This window comes from Saimiri boliviensis, chromosome 9 (genome assembly GCF_048565385.1).
Source record: "Saimiri boliviensis isolate mSaiBol1 chromosome 9, mSaiBol1.pri, whole genome shotgun sequence".
Lineage (NCBI taxonomy): Eukaryota > Metazoa > Chordata > Mammalia > Primates > Cebidae > Saimiri > Saimiri boliviensis.
Genome location: NC_133457.1, coordinates 52855763 through 52869811, shown reverse-complemented (window position 1 = coordinate 52869811; position 14049 = coordinate 52855763). Strand labels below are relative to the sequence as shown.

General features: G+C 40.5%; 1 protein-coding gene and 1 non-coding gene across 5 annotated transcripts in view; one reads left to right on the top strand and one right to left on the bottom strand.

Moving 5' to 3' along the window:
- NCK1 (NCK adaptor protein 1) overlaps positions 1 to 14049 on the top strand; it is a 79283-nt gene that overhangs the window by 6299 nt on the left and 58935 nt on the right. The window lies entirely within an intron of this gene.
- Positions 7672 to 7778, bottom strand: LOC120360863 (U6 spliceosomal RNA). The gene has a single exon (XR_005577265.1). It is a non-coding gene; the product is annotated as a U6 spliceosomal RNA (small nuclear RNA).

Sequence of the window (14049 nt, the reverse complement as noted above, 5' to 3'; positions counted from 1 at the left end):
ATCTCTTACAGATTTTACTGCTGAAATTTAATTTGTCTTTTCCAATCGCTTAATAATGCAAATTAATCTTTGAAGCTCTTGAATGTAGATACAGAACGATGTAATGGTTTAGAGCAGGCATCACCAAACTGTGGCCCATGGGGCGCATGCGGCCTCCTGTGGCCATTTATCTGACCCCCCGCTGCACTTCAGGAAGGGGCACCTCTTTCATTGGTGGTCAGTGAGAGGAGCACAATATGTGGCGGCCCTCCAACAGTCTGAGGGACAGTGAACTGGCCCCCTGTGTAAAAAGTTTGGAGATGCCTGGTTTCGAGGAAACCTGGAGGGTTTATCACATAACTAAATATAATGATCTAGCTGTAATTTTTTCTTTCTCTTTTTGAGTGTTAGAATTGTAACACTTTCACGTTTTGCTCCTTTTTGTCCTCTTGTTCATCTGTCAGGAACCAGCAGTTCTTGTTGAGCAAGACAAGACAAAATGTTTCTTTGAGCAAGACAGTTTTACAAATTATTTGTTCTGCCAGGCCTGGTGGCTCACTCCTGTAATCCCAGCACTTTGGGAGGCTGAGGTGGGCGGATAGCTTGAGCCCAGAAGCTCAAGATTAGCTTGGCCAACATGGTAAAACCCCGTCTCTACCAAATACAAAAATAGATTTCTGAGTGTGATGGTGGATTTCTGTAATATCAGCTACTCAGGAGGCTGAGGCAGGTGAATCACTGAACCCGGGAGGCAGGAGTTGCGAGGTTGTGCCATTGCACTCCAGCCTGGGTGACAGAGCGAGATTGTCTCAAAAAAAGAAAAATCATTTCTTCTATTTGGTGAATTAGAGTGCTTTTATGTATCTATTCTTTAAGGTTTTTTTTTTTTTTTTTTTTTTTTTTCCCCCCTTTTAACTCTGAAGTTTCTGTAACAGAAACAACATAGGGTTGCCTTGGTATTTTTTTAATGGAATCTCTCTGAAGGAAAAGGAATGCTTACTCTTTGGGTCTGTTTTTTATTTGTTTTTGGTTGTTAATAGTTGCTTGTTTCTATTTGTTTAAATTATCAGCTTAAAAAGCCTGTTAAAACACTGATTCTCTTATTCCTTCTTCCTGAAATTGTATGTAATGATTGCTGAATTGAAAATGAATATGGCAGAGGCCGGGCGTGGTGGCTCAAGCCTGTAATCCCAGCACTTTGGGAGGCCGAGGCGGGTGGATCATGAGGTCGAGAGATCGAGACCATCCTGGTCAACATGGTGAAACCCCGTCTCTATTAAAAATACAAAAAACTAGCTGGGCATGGTGGCGCGTGCCTGTAATCCCAGCTACTCAGGAGGCTGAGGCAGGAGAATTGCCTGAACCCAGGAGGCGGAGGTTGCGGTGAGCCGAGATCGCGCCATTGTACTCCAGCCTGGGTAACAAGAGCGAAACCCCGTCTCAAAAAAAAAAAAAAAAAAAAAAAGAAAATGAATATGGTATGGATAATATTTGCTTTTGTTCAATCAGTTGAATAAAACAAGCAGTGAAAATATGCCAAAAATTTTTAAAAGAATGGTTGTTCTCAAAAGTTGTTTTTAAAAAGAATCATCCTTTTCTTCCACAAATTTTAGCACATATTTTAATATCATGTTACTGTTTAGATTAACTCAAATAATAGATACAACAAAGATTGTAATATGCTGTGTACCTTTTAATTATTCCTACTGTATTGCAGAAATACTTTATTAATTTAATAGGGCATTGGGCAGTTTTCCTTGGGAATGTTTGATCATTTCCAAGTACTACACGCTCTTGAATAATTTATTTTTAGAAACATTTAGAATATTTAGTGTACAACCTGCCTCTGTCTCAATAATTCTGCTGCCCATGGAAATCAGTTATTTTTTGTTTCTTTTCACTTCTTATCTATATTTTAGCTTCATCTCTTGCTTTTGTCCCTTTCCTTTCAGTCTTGAATAGCTTAGCCCTTTTTTGCCTTGGTGTCTGTGATCATGCTCTTCCCTCAGGGCAGATGGCTTCTTTGGGTTAATCAGCATTAAGTTTGGCTGCTAGTATCAGACAGATGCCAAATAATTTCTCTTACACCAGAGAAATCAAGGGTTTGGCATGGCATTTGTTTATTAAGTGTTATTTCCAGGTGTTTAAATATGTTTTGCTATTATCAAGTCTATAATAATGGTCTTTGTGTGTAAGGCTTTACGTTTTTTTCCCTTTTGATTAATTCCTATTGTGGGATCCAACTACAAAGCTTACAAATTTCTTTAAAAAAATTGTTCAATCTGGGCATGGTGGCTCATGTCTGTAATCCTGGTACTTTGGGAGGCTGAACTGGGAGGATGGCTTGAGGGTAGGAGTTAGAGATTAGCCTGGGCAATATGGCAAGAGCCTGCCTCTACAAAAGTAAAAAAAAAAAAAAAAAAAAAAATTAGCCCAGTTTGGTTGTAAATGTCTGTAATCCTAGCTACTTGCAAGGCTGGCAGAAGGATTGCTTGAGCCCAAGAGGTCAAGGCTGCAGTGAACCATGGTAGTACCATGGTACTCTAGCTTGGGAGACAGAGTGAGAGTGAAACAATGTCTAAAAAAAATTAAAAATTTGTTTAGATAAAGTATCTTTAAATTATTTTTATTGAGTAGATTAAGTGTGTGGAATTTTTATATTTGTAGATATCCATATAGTCATCACTTAAATCTAGATGTTGAACATTTTTAGTGTTCAAAAAGGCTCTCTTTTGCCCCCTCCAGTCAGTATCTCCAAAGGTAATCACTATTCCATCCTCTATTAACCATAAATTATTTTTGCCTGTTTTTGAACTTCATATAAATGTAACTGATATGGTTTGACTGTGTCCCCACACAAATCTCATCTTGAATTGTAACTCCCACAATTCCCAAATGTGGTTGGAGGAACCTGGTGGGAGGTAATTAAACCTGGTGGGTGGTAATTGAACCACGGGGCGAGCCTTTCCCATGCTGTTCTTGTGGTGACGAATAAGTCTCATGGGGTTTTAAAAATGGGAGTTTCTCTGCACAAGCTCTCTTCTCTTGTCTGCTGCCATGTGAGAAGACATGCCTTTCACTTTGTGCCATGATTGTGAGGCCTTCCCAGACACGTGAAACTGTAAGTCCATTATACCACTTTATTTTGTAAATTGCCCAGTCTCAGGTATGTCTTTATCAGCAGCATGAAAATGGACTAATACGGTAAATTGGTACCAGTAGAGTAGGGAGCTGCTGAAAAGATATCCGAAAATGTGGAAGCAACTTTGGAACTGGCTAACAGGCAAGAGGTTGGAACAGTTTGAAGGGCTCAGAAGAGGACAGGAAAATGTGGGAAAGTTTGGAACTTTCTAGATTTGTCAAATGGCTTTGCCCAAAATGCTGATTGCAATATGGACAATAATGTCCTGGCTGAGGTGGTCTCAGATGGAGATGGGGAACTTGTTGGGAACTCTTACTATGTTTTAGCAAAGAGACTGGCAACATTTTGCCCCTGTCCTTAGAGGTTTGTGGAACTTTGAACTTGAGAGAGATGATTTAGGGTATCTGATGGAAGAAATTTCTAAGCAGCAAAAAAGCATTCAAGAGGTGACTTGGGTGCTGTTAAAGGCATTCAATTTTATAAGGGAGGCAGAGCATAAAAGTTCAGAAAATTTGCAGCTCGATAGCACGATAGAAAAGAAAATCCAATTTTCTGAGGAGAAATTCAAGCTGGCTATAGAAATTTGCATAAGTAATGAGGAGCTGAATGTTAATCCCCAAGACAATGGAGAAAATGTCTGCAGGGCATGTCAGAGGTCTTCATGGCAGCCCCTCCCTTGGCAGGCTGGAGGCCTAGGAGGATAAAGTGGTCCTGTCCTGTGTGCAGCCTAGGGATTTGGTGCCCTACATCCCAGCTGCTCCAGCTGTGGCCTAAAGGGGCCAGTGCAGAGCTCAAGCCGTGGCTTCAGAGGGTGCAAGCCCCAAGTCTTGGTGGCTTTCATGTGATGATGAGCCTGTGAGTGCACAGAAGTCAAGAACTGGGGTTTGGGAACCTCCACCTACATTTCCGAAGATGTATGGAAATGCCTGGATGCCCGGGCAGAGGTTTGCTGCAGGTGTGAGGCACTCATGGATAACCTCTACTAGGGCAGTATGGAAGGGAAATGTGGGGTCAGAGCCCCCACCCAAATTCCCTACTGGGGCACTGCCTAGTGGAGCTGTGAGAAGAGGGCCACCATCCCAGAATGATAGATCCACCTATAGCTTGCACAGTGCACCTGGAAAAGTCACAGACACTCAACGCCAGCCTGTGAAAGCAGCTGGGTGAGAGGCTGTACCCTGCAAAGTCACAGGGTCAGAGCTGCCCAAGACTGTGGAAACCTACCTCTTGGATCAGCGTGTCCTGGATGTGAGACATGGCATCAAAGTAGATTATTTTGGAGTTTTAAGATTTGACTGCCCTGCTAGATTTTGGACTTGCATGGGGCCTTTATCCCCTTTGTTTTGGCCAATTTCTCCCATTTGGAATGGCAGTATTTATCTAATCCCTGTACTCCCATTGTATCTAGGAAGTAATGAATTTCCTTTTGATTTTACAGGCTCATAGGTAGAAGGGAATTGCCGTGTTTCGGATGAGACTTTGGACTGTGAACATTTGAGTTAATGCTGAAATGAGTTAAAACTTTGGGGGACTGTTAGGAAGACATGATTGGTTTTGAAATGTGAAGACTTGGGATATGGTGGCGGCGGGGCAGGGGTAGAATGATATGGGTTGGCTGTGTCCCCACCCAAATCTCATCTTGAATTGTAACTCCCACTATTCCTAGGTGTGGTGAGAGGAACCTGGTGGGAGGTAATTCAGTCATGGGGGTGGGCCTTTCCTGTGCTTTCCTTGTGATAGTGAATAAGTCTCATGAGATAAGACGATGATTTTAAAAGTGGGAGTTTCTCTACACAAGCTCTCTTCTCTTTTCTGATGCCGTGTTAGACATGCCTTTCACTTTGTACCATGATTGTGAGGCCCCTCCAGCCACGTGGAACTGTCCATTAAATCTCTTTCTTTTATAAATTGTTAAGTCTTTATCAGCATGATGAAAATGGACTAATACAGTAACCATATAGTATATATACTTTCTTGGGATGGCTGCTTTTGCTTAACATTGTGTTTGTGAGGTTCATTTATGCTGTATGGTGCAGCAGTAGTTCTTTTTCAATGATGGTAGTTTTCCACTGGATGAATATAATGTAATTTAAAAAAATCAGACATTTGGTTTTCAGTTTTTGGCTATTGTGAATAAAGCTGTTAACATTCATTTTGCAGGTATTTTTTTTTCTTCTTCTTCTTCTTTTTTTTTTTTTTGAGATGGAGTCTTGCTCTGTTACCTAGGCTGGAGTACAGTGGTGCGATCTCAGTTCACTGCATCTTTTGCCTCCCAGGTTCAAGTGATTCTCCTGCCTCAGCCTCTTGAATATGTAGGATTCCAGGTGCACGTCACCACACCAGGCTAATTTTTGTATTTTTAGTAGAGATGGAGTTTCACTTTGTTGGGTGAGCAGGCTGGTCTTGAAGTCCTGACCTCAGGTGATCCGCCTACCTTGGCCTCCCAAAGTGTTGGGATTACTGGTGTGAACCACTGTGCCTGGCTGCAGACTGCTTTTTCTAAGTTGATTTTTCTCCATTTGTTTTGTCTCTTTTATGTTGGAGTCTTACTTCAGGTATCAGTAATACTTGGCTGATTGATAGCTAAAAACCTTTAATTGATTGGGATTTGCAGACTTTGAATTTCATTGCATTATGGTCCAAGTGAGCCTTTTTTATTTTGAGAAAACTCTGATGTTTAGATGTTTCCTTTTGGGTCAGGTTCATCAGGGAAAACTCGGTTTGCCTGAGGGTTGAAGGATGGCCACTAGCTTTTTTTTTTTTTTTTTTTGAGACGGAGTTTCGCTCTTGTTACCCAGGCTGGAGTGCAATGGCGCGATCTCGGCTCACCGCAACCTCCGCCTCCTGGGTTCAGGCAGTTCTCCTGCCTCAGCCTCCTGAGTAGCTGGGATTATAGGCACGCGCCACCATGCCCAGCTAATTTTTTGTAATTTTAGTAGAGACGGGGTTTCACCGTGTTGACCAGGTTGGTCTCGATCTCTCGACCTTGTGATCCACCCGCCTCGGCCTCCCAAAGTGCTGGGATTACAGGCTTGAGCCACCGCGCCTGACCGGCCACTAGCTTTTTGTTTTGTTTTGGTGTGAGGGAGTGGACTCTGATTCCCCCATTTTTGGTAGAATACATAGACCTTTAATTATACCTGGTGACTCCTAGTTCAGGGACTCTGAAAAAGCAAAAACAAAGCTGGCTCACACCTGTTAATCCTAGCACTTTGGGAGGCTGAGGCGGGCAAATTGTCTGAGCCCAGGAGCTTGAGACTAGCCTGGGCAACATGGTGAAACCACATCTCTACAAAAAATACAAAATTTAGCTGGGTGTGGTGGCATGCCTATAGTCCCAGATACTTGAGAGGCTGAGGTGGGAGGATTACTTGAGCCCAGGAGGCGGAGATTGCAGTGTCATGATGGAGATTATGCCATTGCACTGCAGCCTGGGTGACAGAGCGAGACCCTGTCTCAAAAAAACAAAACAAAACCCACAAAAACCCCTTTCTAAAGAATAAACCAGCAGGATTCTGTTACTGAGAGTGGATAGCCAACCATCAGGTAGATTTGGATAGCTTCAAAGGATGTATCTGCTTCTCAGACAGCTTTCACTCAGTCTTATTTAATTTCCTCTTCTATCCAGTTCAGGCAGTACTCGGTGCTGCCAGTTCCTGTATACTTTAAGGATTCCAAGATGTATATTGGGGTTTTCAACTCAGGGTTTAGGCTTCACCTTTCTAAAATTTACTAAGTGAATTAGTTACCAGTTGTCCATATTTTAGCTTCTGAAATTTTGTTGGTACTGTTTGCTTTTCTGTATATTTTGCTCTTGTGGGTTAGTTTCCTAAAAATAATTTATGTATTAAATCCACTGTTTTAATTATCGCCTCTCTAAAACCCTATTTTTACTGCCCTAAGAATGGTTTTTAATTTTTAAAGGGCTGGAAAAAAGTGGATGTGTGACAAAGACTCAAGCCCACAGAGACTAAAATACTTACTTTTTTTTTTTTTTTAATGGAATAAGTTTACCCACTCTGTTCTTGTTATAAAGTTCCTGATTTCCTTTAATAAAGCTGTTTTTAGACTACTACTACTACTTTTATTTATTTATTTATTTATTTTTTTGAGACAGAGTTTCGCTCTTGTTACCCAAGCTGGAGTGCAATGGCACGATCTCGGCTCACCGCAAACTCCGCCTCCTGGGTTCAGGCAATTCTGCCTCAGCCTGCCAAGTAGCTGGGATTACAGACATGTGTCACCATGCCCAGCTAATTTTTTGTATTTTTAGTAGAGACGGGGTTTCACCATTTTGAACAGGATAGTCTCAATCTATTGACCTCGTGATCCACCTGCCTCGGCCTCCCAAAGTGCTGGGATTACAGGCGTGAGCCACCGTGCCTGGCAACTACTTTTATTTCTATAAAAAAGCTTCAGGTTATAACCCTGAAACTTCCTGAAGCTGTCTGATTTAGTCTAAGGCATATCATGGAAGTTACAAGTAAAAATTGCTAGGATATACTCTGCCCTCCAACGAATGAGATATATATATATATATTTTCAAATTTAAAAATATGGAACGCTTCACAAATTTGTGTGTCATCCTTCCGCAGGGGCCATGCTAATCTTCTCTGTATTGTTCCAGTGTTAGTACATTTGCTGCTGAACTAAGCATGAGATACTTCTTTAATGTAAAATCTTAAAGAGTAGGAAAAACAAAATGTTGAAGGAAGAAATCATATAACACATAATGCGTATATGCATGCATTGTTCTTGTCATCTAAGTGCAGAGCATAGGAGGCTCATATACTTTAAAGAAGGCTGATTTGAAAAAAAAGATGGCTCATTTGAGGTGATTTGGGCCTGTTCTTTTGGGCCTACACCTGTCCTTTTCTCCATTGTTCATAGTTAACAAATCATAGCTGAGGGAATAAATTGGCTTTAGGTAAGAAGCTGTTTGAGGTGGTAATATACATATATATTTATATGTACATGTGTGTGTTGTCTGTGTTTGTATATTTTCCCTTGATGTCAGTAATGAGAGGGAGAATTAATGTGGGTCATGTATTATACTGAATTACATTGTCCAGGAAATAGAGTAAAATGGTGTTTCTCTTTAAGTCCTGGCTTCCAGAAAGCTCGGGTATGTTTAATTTTAATTGTATGAGCAATCTAATTTCTAGTAATTATACAAAGCTTCTTGTATAATTATGTTTTTCTTTATTCTAAATGATGTCTTTGTCATTTATCATTGTAATTTTTTAATATGTATATCTTAGACTTGGGCTTTTTTTTTTTTTTTGACAGGATTTGGCCCTGTCACCGAGTTGGAGGGCAGTAGCATGATCTTGGCTCATTGCAGCTGCCGCCTCCTGGGCTCAAGCGATCCTCCCACTTTAGTCTCCCAAGTATCTGGGACTACAGTCAGGTGCTGCCATGACTGGCCAAGTTTTGTAATTTTTGTAGAGGTGGGTTTTCGCCATGTTGCCCAAGCTGGACTTCAACTTCTGGGCTCAAGTGATCTGCCTGCCTTGGCCTCCCAAAGTGCTGCTATTTAGAGGTGTGAGCCACTGTGCCTGGCCAGTTTCTATGAACCCATAAACTTATGCACACTTAAAAAAAAAATGAGATCACATGCTGTACTTTGTTTCCTAACTTGGCTTTTATGAATATCCTTCCATGTCAGTGTATGTATAAATCTTACGGTTTCTTTTTTTTTTTTTTTGAGACAGAGTTTCGCTCGTTACCCAGGCTGGAGTGCAATGGCGCGATCTCGGCTCACTGCAACCTCCGCCTCCTGGGTTCAGGCAATTCTCCTGCCTCAGCCTCCTGAGTAGCTGGGATTACAGGCACGTGCCACCATGCCCAGCTAATTTTTTGTATTTTTAGTAGAGACGGGGTTTCACCATGTTGACCAGGATGGTCTTGATCTCTCGACCTCGTGATCCACCCGCCTCGGCCTCCCAAAGTGCTGGGATTACAGGCTTGAGCCACCGCACCCGGCCTTTTTTTTTTTTTTTTTAACCAAAAAACTTTGCCTACTTTGTCTCTGTTATAAAATTCTTGATTTTCTTTAATAAAGCTGTTTCTACTTTTATTCCTACAAAGAATATACATATAGTCTTTTAGTTCGCTAAAAAACGTCATTTTTTTTCTCATCTCTAGTATGGGAATAATACGTAATCAAAGGATAGCTGTAAGGCTTCAACGAGAATTTATGAATCAATGTAACTTCAAAGTGCCCATGAAGAGCTTGTCTGGATCTCCCTTCCTGCCTAAGATCAGTTTCTCAGTGTAAAATAACTGGTTTCAAAGATACAGATGTTTAAAGACACCTTTACTACTGTGTTTCTTAACTCTGTGTTATCATTCTTTTCTAATCTTTGCCAGCATGGTAGGCAAAAAATGGACAGAACTAAAAGGAGAATTAGACAAATCTCTAAGCATAATATGGAATATTTCAACATGCCTCTCGAGTAATTAGAATAATGAGACAAAATATATAAAAGATTTAAACACTGTAATTAACAAATGATTCTAATTGACATGCATTGAACATTTCACCTAATACCTACAGAATGCAGATTTTTTTTCAAGTGCCTATGGAAGTTTTTCCCAAATTGACACATGCTGGACAATAAAAAAGTTGAAAATAATCAATTCTAGAGTGTTTTCTGACATATCGGAATTTAGCCAGAAATGCATTACCAAAAAAACTAAAAAATTCTCAGCTATTTGAAAATAAGTTATATTCCTGAGTAACTCGGGGATTAGAGAAGAAATAACATTAAACTATTTTGAACTAAACTATGAAAACAAGGTATAACTTAAGGGATACGTATAGAGCCATGCTTAGAGGAAGAGTAGTACATAGCCTTCAAATCTATACATCAGAAAGAATGAAGGCTAAAAATAATTGAAAGGACTTCTAAGTAAAGATGGCTGAGTGAAAGATACATTTACTTTTACCCCCTTTGACAGCCCAGCAAGGTGACAGTAACGGATACTTTTAGAAGATTTGAACTACGCAAGAGAATGGAAGAAGAGACAGCAGCAATAAAATTTGGAAGCTGGAAAGCAAGTGAACTGATGATAAAATTCTTAGTGGGCTTAAAAATGTTCAATCCTAACTGGCAGGAGCAAAAGTAGAAAATAGTCCTCAGGTTCAGGAATTGGCAGCATCAGGCAATTTTTGGCAGGGAGGAGGTGAGAGTGTTGCTAAAAATAGGATTTCTTGAAAATCTGTTTAAGAAGCAGCTCAATCATAATAGCTGAAAAGTCGAAGCAACTCAGATGTCCATCAGCTCATAAATGGTTACATACACTGTGTATTCACACAATTGCATACTATTTGACAATAAAAAGGAATACAGAACTGATACATATTATATAGCATGGTGAACCTTGAAAGCATTATGTTGTGAAAGAAACCAGTCACAAACGACCGTAGTATTGTATGATACATGCTATAACATAGATAAACCAGTAAAACATACTAGGTAGGCTGGACATGGTGGCTCACACCTGTAATCCCAGCACTTCGGGAGGCCAAGGTGGGCAGATAACTTGAGTTTAGGAGTTCGAGAGCAGCCTGGCCAACATGGACTCTACTAAAAATACAAAAATTAGTTGGACGTGGTGGTGGGCACCTATAATCCCAGCTACACAGGAGGCTGATGCAGGAGAATAGTTTGAAACTGGGAAGTGGAGGTTGCAGTAAGCCGAAATAGCAGCACTGCACTCTAGCCTGGGTGATAGAACAAGACTCTATGTCAAAAACAAACAAACAAACAATGCTAAGTATACTAAAGACCACATTGTATGATTCCATTTGTATGAAGTGTCCAGAAGAATGTGTATTTGTAGGGATAGAGTGGTTGCATAGGACTGGGAGTAGGGGACGTTAGAGGGAAATGGGAAGTGACACCAGGGTATGGAGTTTATATATACCGCATTTTGTTTATCCATTCATTTGTTGATGAGCAGCTTGTGTTGCTTCCACATTTTAGCTGTTAAGAATAATGTTGCTATGAACATGGTATAGAAATATCTGTTCAGGTTCATGCTTTCAGTTTTTTTGATGTATACCCGGAAGTTGAATTGCTGGATTGTATGGTAATCTACCTTTTATTTTGGGGGGAACCACCATACTGTTTTCCATAGCAGCTGTACCATTTTACATTACCACCAACAGTGTAAAAGGTTCCAGTTTCACCACATTTTCACTAACCCTTGTTTTCTGTTTTTTTTTTTTTTTTTTTAATTTAAATAGTAGCTATCTTAATGGTGATATATCTGTGATTTTGATTTGCATTTTCTTAATGGCTAGTGATGAGCATCTTTTCATATGTTTGTTGGCTATTTGTATATATTTCGAGAAATGTAAGTTCTTTGTCTATTTTTCATTTGAGTTATGTTTTTGTTGAGTCTGAACTGGTCTTTTTATTTTTACTTTGTCTGTCCATTTAACTCATTCTTCACACAGCAGCGAGAGAAATGTTTTTAAGATTTCTGCATTAATGATGTAACAAATCTTACTTGGCAGCGTAATACAGTGGAAGTTTACATTATTTTCTTGCATGACAGTTCTCTCTCTCTCTCTCTCTCTCTCTCTCTCTCTCTCTCTCTCTTCCCCGGTGTGTGTGGGTGTGTGTGTGTGTGTGTGTTGAGGGTCAATTTTGCTTTATGCAATCACTTGGAGGACAGGCTCCTGTATCTTACGTCACCACCTTAATCAGCTTTGGTTTCTCAAATTGTTTTGAAAGGGGAAATGTGTGTGGAGAAAGGGTCCAGGCTAGAAGTAGCTTATATCACTTTTACCCACTTAGTTTCATTGGTCAGGACTGAGTCATGTGATCCTACCTAACTGCAGGAGTGGCTGAGAAATGTAGTAGAGCGGTGTTTTAATGAAGAGAACGCAGTCATTAGTGAGTACTAACAGTCTCTGTCACAGCATGTATTGGTTTATAACTCCCTTGCTTAAAACTCTTCTTATTACATGACTTTTTTTTGAGACAGAGTTTCATTCCCAGGCTGTAGTGCAGTGGTGTGATCTCAGCTCATTGCAACCTCTGCCTCCCAGGTTCAAACAATTCTTGTGCCTCAACCTCCCAAGTAGCTGGGATTACAGGCATACACCACCACGCCCAGCTAATTTTTTGTGTTTTTTGGTGGATACTGGTTTTCACCATGTTGGCCAAGGCTGGTCTTGAACTCCTGGCATCAAGTGGTTCGTCCACCTTGGCCTCCCAAAGTCCTGGGATTACAGGCTTGAGCTCCCGTGCCCAACCTACTTCTTACTACTTCTTATTACATGTAGAATAAAATTGGCCTGTGTCTCTTCCAATCTCTGTTTTGTATCACTTTTGTCCTTGTTCTCTAGCCACGTTAGGCTTGGTCATTTTCTATGACATGAGATTTTTTTTTTCCCCCTCCTGGAACCTATGTGCTTTGCAGTTTCCTTTGGGTGGAGTACTCTCCTTTAAATATTTACATGACTGCCTCCTCTTCATCCTTAAAATGTCCACGTAAATTTTATCTTTAACTAAAAGCTCTAACTCAAGTAGCACTTACACTGTCTGTCCTTTATGATAGCACTGTTTTAATCATTGTCACAGCATTTTCCACAATCTGTAATTATTTGAAAAAAATTTATTTCCTCTGCTAGAAAGAGGTGCCTGTCTTGATCACTGTTGTATCCCTGCATTAACTGGCCAATGCTAAGGATACATTAGTCATTCAGTAAATATGTTGTGGGAGGGAATCAATATTATATAGAACAGACTGAAATGGAGATAGTTGAATTTTAATAGAGGGCTCTTATGATAATTTAGATGAGTTGTTGAAGGCTTGAGTTTTAGTGGTGGCAGTGTAAATGGAACCGAAAAGGATGGCTGAGAGACATTTCAAGAGAAAAACCAACACAAACTGATGTGTGACTTAAGGGGAGCCTGGGTGATTTGGAAGATAATGATTTATAATAGATAGGTAAAGAGGATAGAAGAGCTGGATTTTTGGAGCTGATGAGTTGGGATTGGTGCATATTCAATTTGAGATGATCACAAGATATTTAAGTAGAAATGTTGAGGAACAGTAGCTTGGATTAGAGAACACAATTGAAATTAGAGTCTAGGCCAGAGGTGATAAGATGAAGTCATAAAACTGAATGAGTTATCTAGAAAGAGTTATCTGAATGAGTATGTGTGAGAAGAGCAGATGGCTCAGTGGAAGGAAAATGAGGAGCCAGAAATGGAAACCAGAAGCAGGTGGCATGGAGGGAGGGAAACCAATTTAATATAGGGGGTAAGAAAACCAGCAGTTTCAAGAAAGAGGGATGATTAGGTTAGCTGCCTCCAGCTATTCCTTATCATATGCATTTGAAAGTTTTGAAATGTTACCTTTTATTAAGTAGTTTGAGATCAGAGGGTACCTTGGGTTTTATTCTGTGAGAAAGTATAGCTTAATGAGAATGACAGAGTACACCTTTGAGTTCTTGTCTTTTTTTTGAGACAGGGTCTTGCTCTATGGCCCAAGCTGGAGTGTAGTGGTCCAGTCTTGCTCACTGCAACTTCTGCCTCCTGGATTTGAGCTATTCTCATGCCGCAGCCTCCTAAGTAGCTGGGATTACAGACACATGCCAGTATGCCCAGATAATTTCTGTATTTTTAGTAGAGATGGGGTTTCATCATGTTGGCCAGGCTGGTCTTGGAACTACTGACCTCAGGTGATTCTTATGCCTTGGCCTCCCAAAGTGCTGGGATTACAGGCTTGAGCCACCGTGCCTGGTGTTTTTTTTTTTTTTTTTTTTTTTCCTTTTCGTTTTTTTGAGAGGAAGTCTCACTCTTACCCAGGCTGGAGTGCAGTGGCATGATCTCGGATCACTGCAAGGGATGGGTTCAAGGGATTCTGTCTCCTGGGTTCAGGGGCTTCTCCTGCCTCAGCCTCCC